The 18,812-nt window shown below is 42.0% G+C and overlaps 1 protein-coding gene across 17 annotated transcripts in view; it reads right to left on the reverse strand.

Annotated features, from left to right (window-relative positions):
- Window positions 1-18,812, reverse strand: part of LOC119646894 (myocyte-specific enhancer factor 2) — a 204,751-nt gene that overhangs the window by 104,052 nt on the left and 81,887 nt on the right. For 15 of the 17 annotated variants that reach the window (XM_038047545.1, XM_038047548.1, XM_038047536.1 and 12 more), the window contains one exon: window positions 6,077-6,102. The gene's annotated coding sequence lies outside the window, so the exon portion shown is untranslated. Of the gene's footprint in view, window positions 1-4,873; window positions 4,876-6,076; window positions 6,103-18,812 lie in introns of all 17 variants that reach the window. The other 2 variants (XM_038047537.1, XM_038047538.1) reach the window with 1 other exon arrangement.

Raw genomic sequence — 18,812 nt, forward strand, 5'->3', positions numbered from 1 at the left:
AAATAAACCAAACTTCCCAAGTTTCTATTTTACTCATAATAATTTCCATAGAAGTTTACTGAAAAAGATAAGATTTTCAAAGCCTACTGGCATCCTGTTACACAATCTAAATTGACCCAAAACATTCGTAACGGTGACCCAAGAATACAAAAAAAGTAAATTTTCTATGGGAGGAGAATCACTTTGTTTTATTTAGAATAAAAGATTCATTTGAACGAATACTTGCAAAGTTAAAATAATTTCAAGCCTTTGGATAATGGAATCCTTGAATAAAAGGAAATTCAAAAAGGAAAATGAGTTCCGCTAAGGGGCCTCAAAGATTTATGTTCAGAATAAGTCCCCAAAAGACAGGGAAGGAATTCGATCTGGATGAAATGCTAGCAACATGAGGCGATTACGGGAACAATCAAATGATCCCCTCAGACAGTTTTAAAAAAGCTCAACACTCGTCAAAAAAGCAAAACAAATTTAACGAAGACAAGATTTTACGCAATAAAAATAGAATGGAAACTGCGAAAAAAGGAAAAATCAAACCAAGCACGGGCAAGCAGTATGGAAAGCCGTTGAAATGATTCTTTCTAGGAAAACATCCTCTTCAGAAATAAACTTGAACTTGAAATTGTTCCAGCAAGTGCCAATAGTGTGAGGACGCTAGAGTAAAAGGGAAGAAAATGATTTTAGTGAAGACCACGGAGAGAGGAGTAGAGAACTGACTCTAAGTTGAAGAACATCTACTTCTTTGATAAAATAATTCTTTCACGTTAAATGCATAGTCTTGAAGCTTTGGAAGAATCGTGTTCGAATGAATTGCACTAATTATATACAGTCAATTCAAAGTAGTCTAGAAAATAACCCTTATTTGACATCACCATTGATCTTATTGACATACTGGAATAGAGTCTGAAACTCTAAGCTCCCTTATTTAATCATATCATTATATAGATTTTAAACCAGAAGGGATAACTGGCCTCTTTGTGAATAGTAAGTATCATATGCTATGTCTATGCCCATAGCAGAGTGCAATTAAGTGCATATTGCCTGACGGATCGCTGCTGGCTAGACGTGTGAAACTATCTCTCGGAACCAATTCTATCCAGATGAAATAACATTTCCAAAATATAACAATGTAATATAATTACTTTTATTTGAGCAGATATCAATATAATGGATATTTAAAGGTCTAGATATCACATAGGAGAATCATCATAATTTTTTTAGATTTTTCCGGGTGGTTAGTTTCTGAGAATGACCCCCTTAAGTGGCTCCGATAGAGAACGGTTACGTATTATTATTATTATACACAAATTTAAGATAAACACTCACAACTCAGGTGCACAACAACCAAATTTTCTAAAAATATGACAATTGTTGGAATATCACAGCTACGATCGGTATCCTCGAACTTCAGCAACAGAAGAAGACATTCTTGTAATAAAAGACTTTTTGGATGAAGACACCACTTCATAATTGACGAAATTGCTTTTTCGGTTAGTTCATTAGCGCCAATATCGTGACTACCACGACTTAGATCCATTGAACTTATTCGATATAATTAGTGCAGAATTTGGCTTCTAAAAAGCCTCAGAAAAATGGGAACCTCGGCTTCTTTCCCTGAATGGAAAAACGCCTATCCTTCGGTTGACTTCCTCTACTATCGTGGAATAGTGAACTCTTATTACAGCTGTCTACTATTCAATAAAACAAAAGCTGCCTTCGGAACACAGGACAATATTTCTCAATCAGAAATATCAACCTCCTTTACGATAATGAGTGGCCTCACAAATCATGTCTAAACAAAATCAAATAGGAAGAAGCTAGAGATAGTGAAAACCATGTGACTCACATTTGTTTGGATCTTTGAAGAAACTCAGAAGTTTAATGGCAGTGAAAAGGTTCGGGTCTTTTATGCGCAATTTATTAGAAGCTCAACCTCTGGGCATTTTTCAAGAAAATGAATTGTTCTGACCCTCGTAGAAGATAGATGAACTACAGAGACCTATCAAGCCATTGTTAGCTCTTCATTGGCAATGGGTACACTACAAAACCATTAGCAGCTACTTTTCAAGGCAATTATGCATCTAGGAAGATACGCTTTCTATGGTGGGGTATTCTAAAGAAACTAATAACTATCACCAGAGTGACATATGATGGCGTAAACTGTCACAGAAAATCTGAATTTGAAATCCAAAGTAGCGTCAGCAATAACATCGATGACATTTATAACTTTGGCCGGAAGGTTTGGAAGGGTTCAATGAACAAAGTCCTGTTTCCTCAACCCCCACGAATGTGCTGATGGTATCTGCTTGTTCTCGCACCAAATCACAGACCCTAGGTAAATGACTGTATAAGCAATAAGATTGGTACAGAATATAGATTTCAACAAAACCAAGATTCTCAGTCTAAAGGTTCATCACGCTTGTCCATTCAGCACCAATGGCCAGCACTTTAAGAAAATTGAACTGTTTGTAAACTTAAGAGTCCAAGGAAAGTAACCGCCATTTTGACACGAAAATTCCAAGCTTCCAAGCATCAGCTTGTATCTGCGTCCTGTTAACGTATGCACGAAATATACGTGGTCGTGTCGATTAGAAAGCGAATATGGCAGATGATGAATTGACAGAGCGCCAGAAAAGCACCATGGCCGAAGATGGGTCAAAACAGTTGAGCAGGAGTGCAAGCTTTTCGAAAGGTTCTGAAGGAAGCTGAAATACATAGCAGAGCATATATGTTGGTCCATGGCAATCAAATACCATAGAATAGTATAGGCCCCAGGACGAAACCCCAGACTGGTACGCACAATAGAGTCGCGATCGACCAACAAAGTTGATATCTCCACCTCCACGTGCTGCTCGTTAAGATGAAGGCAAGTTTCCTGCAGCTAAAACCGATTGGGGTTTGGTGTAGGGGCTGGCTAGTCTACCTGTTCGAAAACCTTGAAATCAGCCTCGAATAGACTGGATATGCAAAGACGGATCCGTTAAAGAAATAGAGCAAACAATTTGCCAATTTCCTCATGGAACGAACGGGATTATTTGAAGGTTTTTACTAAGGCAGGCCTCAACAAGACACGACTATGCAATTATCCTAAAACGCATCAAAAAAAAAAGAAAGCTCCAGCGGCAGAAATCAAGCTAGTTTACGTTCTGGATTCTCATGCACTGACACATGACGTTAGCACCATACAAAGCATTGCGGAGCAATGTACGGAATTCTAATTACCGCTTAACCTGCTCTTCTTCATCGATTTCGAAAATAGTACCCTGCGCTGGAGAAATGTCCCAAAAAAACTAATAGCTATTATTAAAGCAACATAAAGCGGTGCAAAATGCCAGGTTGATTGTAAAATCTCGCAGGGATTTGAAGTCCAAACCGGAATGCGGGAGGGATGCATTATGTCGCTGATGTTACTCTCCCTGACGTAGTACTACGTACTAATGACGTAGAGTGATTAAATGAACCATGACATCTTTCCTTAAACTCTCGACTGATAGTATCTTGTATCGAGTAAAAGACCTTTATGCAGATGATGTTTTCCTAGCACCCAATAGCAAAAATAATCTCGAGCAACTTGTCCAAAAATGGAATGATCACTTTATCCAACATCGTCTCAGATTGAATTTAAATAAAACTGAATTTTTGATGACTGATTCCCATGAAACAGGCACAATCACTGTCAGCGGCAGTGACCTGCCTAGAACTGAGCGATTTAAATATCTCGGGTCAAAGCTATCAGCCAATGAAGAACTATGTTGTGAAATTGCTTCACCCCTTAACGGAATGTGGATGACGCGGCGTTCCACAATCAGTGTTCTTTGTGATCGACGTATCAACGAGCGTCTCAAATCTAAAATTCAATGCATTGTCGCCCGCGCTATCGCCCCCTATAGTTCTGAATGCCGACCGATTATAGAAGACAATGAACGGCGACTTGCGGTAATGGAGATAAAGATACTACGTTGGGCTAGTCACGTGACACGTTTTGATCACAACCGAAATGAGGACATCCTGATCGATGTGGGGTTGCACCGATCGTGAAAAAATTGCGAAAGAGGCGTCTTCGATGATATGGCTTAGCGCTAACGTTACCAGGATTGGTGTGAATATCGAAGTCGATGGTAAGCGTGACTTGATACGCTAGATAGGGATTTGAAAACCTCGCGATTGCATCCAAATAAGGCTTTTGATAAAACAAAATGACGAAACCGATCACGACAAGCCTACCCCGCTTGTGAACGGGACAATGGCTGAAGAAAAAGAATAAATAATAGACCTTAACCAAATGACTCTAGATTTGAATTGAATCATCGCAATCTTTACATCAGCATCAGTGGACAGAGTACCGAAAACTTCGATTAATTTGGCTATCTTAGTATCGTTATTTCTCTTGGTGGTGGCACCGAACTTATGGCTATTTGATACCGTAATAACACTAGACTCGTTTTCGCTGCTTTGTTTCAAAAATCTGGAAATACAAGTAGAGGCTGTGCCAAGCTAGGTACTGACACAACCTCAAAGGGAGATTTACTTTGGCATATGGGCCAGGTGCCGGTAAACATGTTGACTGGGAAGTGGAAGTGGCAGTCGATAGGTCATAATTTAAAAAGAGGTGCAAAATCTCAATTTGGAGTCCGGGATATCGAAGCCACATTTGATTCTCATGATTTCACAAAGGCCCAAGTCATGCAATATGTCAAATTTTTCAATTTTCTTAAAATTAGCCGAGGGGCGAAAAGTACATATCCACAAAAATTGCATGAAGCATAAACGGTTGGTGTCTTGCGACAAATTGTCCCACCCATAAGTTATCCATCGATTTCCATTTGAAAGTAGTTCGCAAAAACACGTGCATATACAACCTCGGAGCTGGGAGAACATCTTTGACCAAGAACATATTTCAAACATAGAAACTAATCAAAAATTCTCCTTGAACATTGAGTACTGGATTTGAAAGTATATACTATCAAAAAACAATGAATCTCTAACTAAAAATAAAAATCTGAAACCGTTTCCTCCTTTACTAAGTTTTTTAATTATCTACAATTATGCATATTTCACCGACTACTTGCAGATAGTGAAAATATTCAGTAAAGCAGGAAACGGCTTTGGATTTTTTTTTAATTACAGAACCTTACTATGATAAAACGTATGACAGTCCGTCACACGCATATTTCTTTGAGACGGTTGTAGCGATTGACACCAAATTTGGTAGAAAGGTGGGAACTGTGAACGCTCACGCATATAGTGAGTTACATCCTTTTACGTCGAATTGAGGGGAGTCCCCATACATGCGAAAGGAAGGTGTAATTTTTTTTCATCAAATATAGTCATGTGGGGTATCAAATTAAAGGTCTCGGTTAATACTTTTTGAAACCGGTCTTAGTTTTGACATTTGTTGGAAATGTGGGGAGGACCCGGGCCCATTCTCAGAAACTACTTAACCGAAGCGCACGTCTAGCTTCCGATTTCCCGACATGTTTGGTAAATGTTAGAACTATGTGGCGTGCAAGTTCTGTTTGAGGAAAAGGGGAAGTGACCGTGGTGGTGCGTCCAAATTTAAACTCTACCGTTAAGGCATGAAATCCCACTTTGTGGCGCCATCACTTTTCCTTTTCCTTTTGCCTTTCTCCTATATTTTTTCCCGACCGCTCTCCTTTCCGGGAGTATGGAAAATTCAAGCTTATCATGATGATATCAAAAGGCCCCACTTTCACACGACATATTTTTTAAAGGAATGTGACCACCATTCGCTTTTATCTTCTCTGTCGATAGCCTACAAAGGGGTAGAGTTGAAAATTTCCCCTCTACCCATTTTTTAATACACTCGAAATTTGAAGTGCTTTTGAAAAATAGATGAAAATCTTCAAATTGTTTACTTGGGCAGAGTCCTTTTTCGCAATTGTTTGCAATTCAGAATCTTTATCACATTGCAAATTGATTACGCAGCTTAAACTCGATTACCCTCCTCTCTACGATATTCCACATATTAACGGGGCAGATTATCTTTCTTCTATTCACCGAGGATCTTTTCTTAAGATATTTGTAAATAAACGTGTTTAAATTTTTAGTTTTTACTTACAGCAGTAGTTCTCTACGTCCGTTTTCCTGAAAAGAAATTAACATGAAAATTAATATAAATTTTTACTTGAGATATAACAGAATAAAGAAATGTATCAGTTCCAACTGTTCATCACAGATAAATATCAAAAATATCGTGAAAAAGGAACCCATGCTTGAATAAAGAAACAGATTTTAGTTCGTAAGATAAAGTTGCAGTTGTTGAATATTCCGATTCAAATATCTTTTCAGAAATGACCACAGATTTTATTGCCAATGATTTCAATCTAATTCCGCAATAATCCGACATGCCCCACATCAGCAAAATCAAGATTGGTCATAGTTTAGGCAAGATTTTCCTAGTTCTTCGTGGGCGACTGTTATTCTCAATATTTCCCAAGAAGTTCACCTCCTGCAAATGTTTCGGTTTCATTGTTTTTATGTTTCTCAGAGGCTAGCTCTGCTGAAATCATTCTCAAGGAAAATATTTTGTGAAAACTCAAATGTTCAGGAGAAAAAAAAACAAAATGCCGCCTCAATTGGAAGACGAAGGCACTACTGTGGACCACGTGAGGTCACAAAGAATAACAGCACAGCCACTCGGTGATTTTTAAATGCATGTGCACCCCGCAAGGGTAGAGCACATATGATGTTAGTATCTTGTATCTGAAAACTATGAAAAAACATATGTACACTTATATGTAAGTAGAGAATCTTTGAGGTATTTCATCGTTCAATGAAGATTTCAAGGAGGCATGGTGTGTATTCTACTCGGCTCATCTGGTTATGTGATGCACCAGATTCCGTTTTATCTTAAGATTAAGTGACTGCCTCTGTTCATCCGGGACAGATATTTTACCTACGGGTTTTCGTGTATCCGAAATTGATACAAATTGGAGGTGATTTTTTAAGTAAATTCGTCACTTAGTATGTACATATGCGTTCAAGCTACTACAGAATCCGTGAGAATCTTTTAGAGAAAATTACCCATAGAATATAACTTCAGGGGGTTTTTCGAAAATTATACTACTACTGAGCGAAATAACTGATACAGAAATAACAGTTATCTGTGAAAATTTCCTCCTTAACCCACCCTCTCTGCAACGAAGAAAAATGTTATTCGCACAAGGAAGGACGGATCCAAAATCCCACCTTTCCCTAAATTTCATTCCAATAGGCATAGTCGCTTCTTAGAAAGGGACATGTGAGAAATAGTAAGACAGGCAAACAAGTAGACAGACAGAAAGAGTGTATTCGAAAGTAATGTTGCTATTGTGTGCAAACAATACGAAATATGCATAGCGGAATATGCAGAAGACAGAAAGAGCAGCAATATGGTGCTGTGGAAGTTGAGTTACAGCAGATGCGAGGAAACACCCAGCGGACAGATTCAGGCGTGTCAAGATAGAAGATATATATTTACAAGCTGTCATACAAAACCGTTTCCCATATTTCATTTAATTGCTGGAGAAACTATCCTTCACTGAAATTCGCTATAATCCCTAAATAATAGCCGGTATCTTAAACGCATGTACAAAAGAATGTGCTAGCAGAGAAACCAATGCAAGGGAACGGACATTGCAAAATATAGTGAACATTCTTTCCACAAGATGTGGCTTCTGGCAGTACATGTCAACCCAGACAAAGTTCCTATCGTGGTAGATGAGAAAATTCTAGCTGCAGCAGGGAAACTTCTCGAAAATAAGACCCCAGGGCTGGATGACATTCCAAATATCGTTCTGAACGTGGCAGCCAGGATAGCACCAGATATATTCGACTTAGTTTTTACATCATTCCTCAGAGATGGAGGATTTCCCGAGCAATGAAGCGACAAAAGATGATGCTCATTCCAAAGTCAGGTAAATCATTGGATGACTCACCCTCGTATAGACCGATATGTCTGGCCAATACCATGGACTGGAAGACTTCGGAGGACTAAAGACCAACAACAACAACCAATAGACCATATCTAACTAACAAAGTTGAAGTGGAATCTCGCCGCATCTTGTCACCGATATTATTTCTTCTTGTTATCGGTAATTTTATTGATGCTGCCTTGTCCAGAGGACGTGGATGAGTTCAATGGACGATGTCACCTTTCCTTAAACCGAATTGAATGTCACTTGACGCATGAACAGCACCAGATGCACTTGCTGCCTTTTCTAAAATCTGCAAATGCAATTATCTCAACACCAAGATCAAGTTGAGACTGTTGTGTTCGTCCTGTGTTGTTATATGGGAGTAGCAGGTGGAAAGTGACTCCAATGTCACTCGAAAGCTCTAAGCCTTCGTCGAAACCTGTCCACCCCGTATCACCGGGGCATGCTGGCCTGATATTACTACAAACGAAGAACTTGGTCGGCGCACAGGCCAATTACCCGTGGACGTTGTAATCAGAAGGTGGTAGTGAGAGGGGCGACAATTCCATTGCTGGCTACGCCATGTAATGGCTACGGGTTGTATAGGCTACATTGGCCTAATATTGTTTCGAATAAAGAACTTGGTCGGCATACATGCCAGTTACACGTGGGCGATGTGATGAGAAGACGGAAGCGGCAACGATAGGTCACACATTAAGGAGGGACGACAATACCATTGCATGCTACATCTTGTAGTGGAACCCACTCTCCCAGGATGGCCAACGAGTGGGTCGCCCCAAGAGCGCCTGTCGCAGAACGCGCAGGGAGAGTGCGGGAATCTCGGAAAATCCTTGATTGAATTAAAGCGCATTTCAACGTACGATGGCGCATAGGCATGTTTTACGAGCTATGTCCCACCAAGAGGCAAGTGGCAACCATATCTATGCCTAATGAGACATAAATAAGCATAGATCTAATGGAAAATATAAAACTTAACTAGAAATGAGAACGACAAGATAAAGGCGAGTAAACGTCGAAAGAGTTACTGGAGAGAGAGAAGAGAATCATGAGAAACATACAACTAAATGGCATCAGACAGTAGGAAAAATAATTTTCAAAAAAAGAAATTCTCAGGCAATCTACCCGTAAGCGGATGGATGGATGGAAAGAGTAAACAAAAAGCAAATGATTTCTGAGGGAACGTGAAAACAAAGAGTCAAAAGACAAGGACTTACAATAAAACTGGTGGTTCAAAACGGCGTAGCATTTGACATCTTGGATTAAAAATAAATCTACAAGAAAAGCGAAGTTTGTATTGTCAAATACTATTATTGGCAAACAAGAAGATACAACGAAACCAATCGAAATGGAGCTTTGACAGACGGCTACTAATCACCGGCCCCCAATAAATTGAACATTCGGCAGAACACTTCAACACCTCTTGCCAGGAAGGGGGTAAATGAATACAGTAGAACAAGGCCCACCAACACACACACTGTGAATTGAATATCATCAGACAGAAGATAACTAGGCCGCTGGGGAGCTATAAACTCCTAAGAATATATATGCTATAGCATGGGAAAAAATCCAACCGGGTCAGATCTGCAGACCCAACCCGAAGAAGGAAAGCAGTTCTTCCACCTTCGCATGGAAATAAGCCGGTCTCTTCTGTCCCAACCAACGGCACTTTCCCACCGCTAATCCTCCACTCCCGTGGCGAGCTCTAAAATGAGTGGAGAGTGGAGAGTTCCGCACCATCTACTCGTCCGCACCCGCAACATTCGAAATAAATTTCAAATGCTGCGGATCCTGCCGCGCCACGAATTTCGGGAGTTGCCCATCTTCGGCTCAAACCTCTCGCTCTGCTGCGAAGACTCGGAAAAGGGACCTCGGCCATACATTCCGGCCACATTTCACAAGCAAGTGTTCCACGCAGTTCACGACTTGGCGCATCCCGGCATCAGGACAACAAATCGGTTAGTCACCGGAAAATACTTCTGGCCCTCCATGAATAAGGATATCAATTCCTGGGCCAGAGAGTGCATCGCATGCCAGAAGTGTAAAGTCTCCAGGCATGTAAGGAAAAAAGTGGGCTCATTCCCCCGCACTACCAAGCGTTTCCACACCATACACCTCGACATAATAGGGTCTTTGCGAGACTCGCACGGTTACAAGTATTGCCTCACAATCATCGACAGGTTCACCCGGTGGCCTGAGGCAATACCTCTGAAAGACATTACGGCGCAATCTTGTGCCGAAGCCCTCTGCCGAGAGTGGATACCTCACTTTGGCGTCCCTGCAGTGGTCATCACTGACCAGGGAATGCAATTTGAATCCACCCTTTTCTCGGAGTTAGGCAAACTCCTGGGTTTTAAACGCCAGCGGACTACTGCATACCACCCGCAATCCAATAGGATGCTAGAAGGTTGGCACCGGACGCTGAAAGCCGCCATTATGGCACGCGACGATCCGTCCTGGACTCAAGTCTTGCCTCTCGTCCTACTCGGCCTACTTACAACCCGCCGAGAGGAATTTGCTGCCAGCCCCGCGGAGCTGGTATACGGGGAGAACCCAAGACTCCCAAGCGATCCGGTTTTCGACAAGAGAGCGGGTCTCACGGAGTCGGGGTTGGTACGTCTGCTGAGGGACAATCTCCGACGCATCAAAGCGCCACTCCCCACTCGACACTCGCCCATACCTGCCTGTTCGCCCAAGGAACTGGACACATGCACGCACGTGCTGATCAGGACGGATGCCGTCCGGAAGCCGCTGCAGCCTCCATATGAGGGTCCGTACCGCGTTCTCGAGAGGGGAGAACATTTCTTCCAGCTCGAGATCGGCGGACGCAAAAAGGCGGTCTCTTTGTCCAGACTGAAACCCGTGTGCGCCCCGAAGCAGCGTCGTGTCCGCTTTGTGGATTAACGGGGAACGGAGTTCCGGGATCGGTCGCCGAAACCCCCCTAGGTTTCGTCTGGGGGCGGAGTGATCTGGCGCGGCAGGATCCGCAGCATTTGAAATTTATTTCGAATGTTGCGGGTGCGGACGGGTAGATGGCGCGGAACTCTCCACTCATTTTAGAGCTCGCCACGGGAGTGGAGGATTAGCGGTGGGAAAGTGCCGTTGGTTGGGACAGAAAAGACCGCATGGAAATAAGCCGGTCTCTTCTGTCTCTAACCGCGGCGGTGAACACACGGGAATTAGAAAAATTTAAAGCGTTGCATTATTAGTATATTTGTTATAACCAATAATTTGACTAGTCAACGGGATTAAAAGTTCTATTTGTGCATAACATTAATAATAATTTATTATATGCCTTAATCGGTATTTTTGTTTTACGGTTCCTTTGTAGAAAGAACCAAACCATCGCGTGATCTCAGGCAGGGTCTGCCTCGTCTTCTTTTTCTATCATAGACTTTCCGGCTCACCTAATCCGTATGGGTGAGGATGAGCACCCATACGGATTAGGTGACCCGCCCACCGCAACTTGTTGAGCCGGATTTTATCCACAACTTGACGTCGTAGTTTTGCTCATAGATTTCATCCAGACTGCAGATTCGCCCATCTTCATGTAGTCACAAATTCTTCGGAGGAGTCTTCTCTTGAACGCGAAAAAGGGTTCGTAATTTTTCTTGCTAAGAAACCAAGTCTCCGAGGTATACATAAGGACTGGCCTGTTCATACTCTTGTACAGTAAGAGCTTTCACCCTATGGTAAGACGTTTCGAGCGAAACACTTTTTGTAACCTGAAGCAGGCTCTGTTAGCAACAATCGTGCGCGAGTTTCTCCGTTATAGCTATTATCGGTGGTAATTTTCGATTTTAGATAGGAGAAATTTTCAACGGTCTCAAAATTGTAGTCTCCTATTTTTATTGTAGCCTACTCGATTTGAATTAAGGTAGACTGTACGTCTCGGGTTGTTCTTCTCATAATGGCAACATCGTCAGTCTCAGCAATTTCGTCAGGATACCGAATTCTCTCATGGTCGTGTACAGTTTTACCCTGGCTACCACTCGATGACCATATTCGAATAGTTTTCCATCGGTTGTCGCAGAGAGAAAAAATCTGCCATGTTGCTAATTTCTCTGGAGGGAAGCCTCTTTGGTATTGGCCGATGATGTTCTTGGCGTATGGGGCCTAGCAAAATTGCGGAGAATCGGAGTTCTTCCACCTTGCTGTACTCAAAGGCGCTTAAAGAATAGTTTACCTAGTGCCCGTGGCTTTGCTCTAGCTTCTTCTTCTCCGTAGCCACGGTAATGCTAATTGTAGGATATGCTGGGTTTGGCAGCTTAGTCCGCTATAGCTCAATGACCCGTAAGGACCGCCGTAACCTTTTATGTATTTGCACGCATCTGGTACAAGAGCTCTCGCGATCAGATCTAGTTATGGGTAGGCCAAATCATCCTTGACTTGGCGCAGGTGGTGAGTCTTCGCCATCGGAAGTCCGCGGCTGCTCAGTAGTGCGAGTAGATTCCACACTTAACTGTCGCCTTTGGACACAGACTGTGCTGAACGAGGAACTGCCAAAAGCAGACTGAGCGCCACTGAGTACACGGTTTTAATGGTCGTTTGACCGTCGGTCAGAATGGCTATGTAACGTATGGCCTCAGATCGTGCCTCGGCTATCGATAGACTTCCAGTATCGCCAGTACCCCCACAAAATATATTATGGAATCTTAGGAGACAGTACGACTCGACTACACTGTGTGTATTCGAGAAAACTCCTGCAACGGCTCCAGACCATCTTTGATATTTCAGTGAAAAATACTGTGTGCCTTGCAACACCCCGCAAGTCTTCCACTCTGCCCTGCTTCGAAAGTCCACATCAAAGTTCCTCATCAAGTTCGACTTGCGTGCGATGTAGTCCATGGGAAATGACCAGAGTTCCCGAGGTACCCGGCTGAAAAAAAAGATCCTGCAACCAGCACTGAATCAAATCGGGATACACAGAACAAATCTCTGTAACATGAAAAAAATGAATAATTGTTCAAGCGATTTAAGGAACTGCAAAAAGTAGTAACAAATTACACTACCAAAATGTGTAAAGAAGACCTTCCTCCTATAATCCACACCATAATAAAACCGCACGTAGAAGCCACCTACGGGAATAACAAGTTCCGATGCGTCAACCACTCAAACATCCTACAACCAATCGCAGAAATTCCTTTTACATTATGCTTGCAGACTTCCAACACAGTCAAAAAAGTTGCAATATGGGGAGATCCTGACAACGAAAGGAATTCTAAACAATATAACATGGTTAATTTAAGAGGACGTGGGCCTAGCCTATACAGTTCTGACTTTAATGAATTCTTTCGATTGACAATGAGGGTTAGAAAACAAGATACCGTCCATTTAGTGCTAGACGAAAAATAGCTAATACATTTGCAACTTTCAGGAATCAAATGAATGACATTCAGTCAACTGAAGGAAAACAAAATGAAATTTGAGGGTGACATAATCCTTCTATGAGAAACTCACTGCAATTATTCGTGAGTAGTTAAGCGTACAGGGAGCAACCCTGCCTGAGATGGAGCGATGGCGTAGGTTAGGACGCCAGACAGTTTTTAGGGATATCGAATTGGTGGACCTCGGCGCAAAACCGGGATGTCTGGAGTTCCTTATTAAGGCAGGCCTAGACCGGATACCGATTGTTGCGCCGTTGATGATGAAGATGATGAGTTAAACGTATCACAAATGTGGATGTACATATACTCGATACAGAGACAACGGGCAATCATAGATCAGGAAGGAAGTTTGGGAAAAAAACCTCCAATTTTAAGCATTTTCTAGGTGAATTGCACTTTTTCTAGCATAAGCAATTCACATCACAAAACTGCGTATTTCTGTTTAATACAAGAGGCCCAAATGAATTGGTAGGATCAAATCCTCATAAATGAAATGCACTTGAATATCTTAGCACCATTGCATCAGAGAACGCAATTGAACTCTTAACCAACCAACTAACAACAAATAATAATGACTTCTCCATTGCAACCTACAGAAAATTCTCAGAATCACATAAGAAAGGATGCAATTGCTAGGACTTCTGCTGTATTTCTTGAGTGCAATGCACTGCATCTCGAATGCATTCAAATGTTTTTCAGTTAGTTGAATTCATTGCACGACACGGGATTCATTTCTCGCATCATTCCCACTGCCGAAGCAGCTGCCTCCAGCTGTTCAACAACATCGACCGCATCACCATCATCCCCTTCAAAGGCAAAAGATACACGAACCTCCTCCAATAGCCGGGAAAGATTTATCCAGCGGATTGCAGTGCCTCTTCTTAAATTACCCGCTAGTCGCTACCGCGGCTGTTGCTGATGCCGCTGTTCTTACGTTTCTTGGACTTTGTCTTGTTTCTTACCGTGCCCAAGGTACACCCACGGCTCCTCAAAGTAAAGACAAACATCTCTAGGGGGTGATGTGTTTTGCATCTCTTCTTCACCATCCAGATACTCCTTGGTATATACAGATACATCTTGTGTACATAGGGTACATACCCTGTGCGATGAAAACTCGCGCCGCTGGCAATTAAACTTATGTACGCAAAGAAGACATAAACGGAAGCAATTAGGATCTTAAGAAGAGGAAGTAGAGTGAACTCGTGCGTGGGCCAAGAATACATACCAGCCCTGCAAACAACGGGGCTCTAGTCGAAACGTGGATTATGGTCTTAGTTTGTCTTTACTTTCGATGTAGGAAAAGGATTACTTCATCCTTGAAAGCAATTAGTGCGTTCTTGTTGATATGTTAGTTACATGGATTTTTACGGTTCAGAAAATTTGTTTGTATTCAGTGTTGAGCGTCTGGAGTTTCAGAGAAAAAAATGAGGAGGTGACTTGGTGCAACATGATGCACATTTTAAACCAAAGAAATGTGCCCGTCATAGACCAAGGATACCAGAAAAGGAGATACGTGCGTCTATAATCTGAAAAACGCACCAGCTTACTAAAAGATTCAAGATCACCAGATAAGCAATATGGTTCGATCGAGGTTCAAAATTCAACTACATTAAATGTTTTGATAATCTTAAGCATCATAATGGAAAATATTCTTCATTAAACTTAAGATAATGGTTCGTTGGATGATTATGTTTATCTCTACTTTCCATTATCAGCTACTCGGCATTCAATTTGAAAATTAAATTGCCTTTTCCGTCTATTTTTATATAAATTTTCTTAAATTAAGACAATCATTTATCTTTCATTTTATTATTAACCTACTAAACGACAGTAGATACTTTTCTATGAATCTCCTATGCGCCTCTTTATGAACTGGAGCTGGCTATGAGCTCAGAAATAGTTGGTTCTTAAGGATGGAAATCCCATTATATTCAAGGTCATTGCCGAATCTCTTGTGGATCCAGAAAATGTTCTTTCAACCCTGTACATCAAGCTGGGTTTATATGAACAAATCAATCAGAATTATGAACCGAGAAGCACAAGCTTTTAAATAATTAAGAGAAAAGTTTCTTAGATGAAATGGTGCAAAAGTCCTCAACATCAACCTGTACAGCATCCTGCGTTAGGCCTACTTTTGGAAAAAAAGGAACCTATGCATGAATCTTTAGAGAACAAAAGAAATAGTTGGTGACAGTACTTCCATTTTCTCCACTCCCACCAATCATGAAGCTGTCAGTGACGAACGCAGAGAAAATTTCCAACAGGATGTATGCTTGTGGATTACTGCTGGCTTCTCTGTAGGGATGCTCCAAAACTTACAAAAGGAAATCCAAAAGACTGTGATCTCATGAAGTCACCAATTCTCAGTAGATTCAACCACCTGGTAGATACTCTTTCATCATCATCATAATTTAAGTTTGGAGGTTATGCTACTGAAATATGCTTTAACTCCCTCAACACTTCCCCTCTAGTGCTCTGGACCAGGTGCTCTTAGGACAAAACACTCGTCGGCCATCTTAGAGAGTGGCCAGCAACGGAATTGTCGCCCCTCTTTAATGTGTAACCTATCCATTACCACTTCCGCATTCCGATCGCATCGCCCACGTTTGACAGACCTGTGCGTCGAGCAAGTTCGTAGTTTGAAATAGTATGAGCCCAAAATTCCCCGATGATACGTCACAGACAGGTGTTGACAAAGGTTCATGTGCTACTTCTATAGGGTGCGGCAGCATAACTTCCTTTTTTAAAATGCGCGCCACTCAGTTAGTTCATGTCATAGCAGAGCGCTAGTGGTCTCGTTCAAGAGGGGATACTGTAAAGTTTTGTCCCGACATGGTTCAGTCGCCATCATGCGTTGGAATAGTGAGGAGCGTGCCTTTGCCGTTGAGGTTTACTTTTCAAGCAGATGTTCGGTTATTGCAACACAGCGTGCATTTCGGAATCGCTTTAATTTAGCGCCATTGGCTCACGTCCCAGACCGCAAATCAATTGTTACATGGGTCACTACATTCAGACAAACTGCAAGTGCGACAAAAGGAAGAACTGGAGTCCCTCGGCCCGTTAGATCACCTGAGAACATTGAAGCAGTGAGAGCGTCAATGTTGCGATCGCCACGGCGTTGTGCGCGCAAACACGCATCTGCCCTTGGACTATCCGATCGTTCTGTGAGAAGAATTCTTCGTGATGAACTTCATTTTCATCCCTATAAGATGGCGATAGTGCAGGAACTTTCAGAACGTGACTTCAATTCTCGGATGAACGCGTGTGAGCTTCTTCTTGATGTCGTTCCCGAGGGTGCTATTGTTTTTTTTAGCGATGAAGCCCAAAAGCCCAAAAGCCTTTGCATTCACCCAAAGTCACAGTGTGGTGTGCAATTTCCTCAGCTGGAATTATTGGTCCCTGGTTTTTTGAGGAAAATGAGATTACAGTGACAGTGAATTCGGACCGGTATGTGAACATTTTTTTTTCCCACGGCTAGAAAATTTGGATTTGGGGGACACTTGGTTCCAACAAGACGGTGCAACAGCACACACTTCAAGAGCATCGATGGCTGTTTTGAGGGAACACTTTCCAGAGCGCCTTATCTAATTTAGAGGCGATTTGGAATGGCCGGCACGCTCTCCCGATCTGTCCCTTTGTGATTTTTTTCTACGGGGTTTTTTGAAATCCCGTGTTTATGTGAATAGTCCAAGAAGCCTACAAGATTTGAAGACCAGCATCCAAGAAGAAATTGCCAACATAACACCTGCTACGCTAACAAGAGTCATGACAAACCCCAGAAATCGGTTTACGCAATGTATGGAGAATGGGGGACGTCACCTAACAGATTTGATCTTCAAAACAATGTTCAATGAGTTTTGAAAAAAGGAAGTTATGCTGCCGCACCCTGTATATATGATAGTAACACAAAAAGAACATTAGCACAAAAGAGTCTAAAGTTGATCTTTTTGTTGAGATAACTGCATTTCTAAATTTTAGACAAGGAAACGAAAGCGGATCTAGCGCTGTTGATGCATCGAGTGACATCCAGTTCGGTTTCACCGTCACCCACTTTGGCAGGAACCACAAAAATTGATCGAAGCCGTCGATGCTCTGCCCATTAATGCAAATCAGTTTGGTGATGTTAGTCGTGTTAGTGTTTTTCTTCAGTCCGACGGAGCCTCCACTTACCTGTCATTTCAAATCCAGAGCCATTTTGCCAAAGTCCATAACCCGGTGAAAGAGGAAACAGATATTTTCAGCGTAATCGAGTTTTTTGTGGAAAAATGGTCCATTGAACCCCTTCACGTTCGAAATAATTAAAACTTGTTTTTTTTTCGATTCGCTGGTCTTATTTGTTGGTATTGAAAATACTGATATTTCAGGAACCACTTGTTTCCTTCATTAGTGCGAACAAGTCTCCTAGAAATACCACGTAATTTGACTCAGATTCCTCCACGTTTTCCGATCAAGGCAGTATGAAGAACGTCACTGATAACAACAATAAGCACTTCATTCAAGACAGTAACGCTACACTACAGGATTACAATACCCTATAGGAGACAATACGGTCGGCATTGCGCTCGCCAGTATTTATTACCCTAATTTGAGTCAGGTACTCACTCACACCTGAGTTGGCTGGTATTCGACATCTAGTGATGACAAATGGCAAATCACACTGCTACCATTGAGATTTGAATCGCGACCTTTCGTACGACAGACTAGCGCTCCGATACCAAAGAGAAATAATATAGACGACAAAATACAACCCTGATGGACTCCGTTTTGGACCTCAAATTACTCCGAAATTTTACCTTGGCGTAGCACATGATATTTTGTGCCATCATATGTCACCTCTAGTCATCATCAATGGTGCAACAACCGGTATCCGGCCCAGGCCTGTCTTAATAAGGAACTCCAGACATCTCTGTTTTGCGCCGAGGTCCACCAATTCGATATCCCTAAAAGTTGACTGACGTCCTGACCTACGCCATCGTTCCATCTCAGGCAGGTTCTGCATCGTCTTCTTTTTCTACCATAGATATTGCCTTTATAGACTTTCCGGGCTGGACCATTCTCATCCATAAGGATTAAGTGGCCGGCCCACTGTAACCTATTGACCCTGATTTTATATACAACTTGATGGTCACGGTATGGGGTACAGAATCGTCCATCCTCATGTAGTGGGCCAAAAATTCTTCGGAGGATTCTTCTATCGAACACAGCCAAGAGTTCGCAATTTTTCTTCCTAAGAACCCAAGTCTCCGAGGAACACATGAGGATTGGCAAGATCATTGTCTTGTACAGTTTTGAGCGAAATAGTTTTTGCATGCTGAAATAGGCTCTGCTGGCTGCCAACAACCTTGCGCGGATTTCATCGAAGTAGCTGTTATCGGTGGTGATTTTCGACCCTAGATAGGAGAAATTATCAAGGGTCTCAAACTTGTAGTCTCCTATCTTTATTCTTCCCGTTTGACCAGTGTGGTTTGATGTTATTGGTTGGTTGGCTTTCGGT

This window comes from Hermetia illucens, chromosome 1 (genome assembly GCF_905115235.1).
Source record: "Hermetia illucens chromosome 1, iHerIll2.2.curated.20191125, whole genome shotgun sequence".
In the NCBI taxonomy this organism is placed as follows: Eukaryota; Metazoa; Arthropoda; class Insecta; order Diptera; family Stratiomyidae; genus Hermetia; species Hermetia illucens.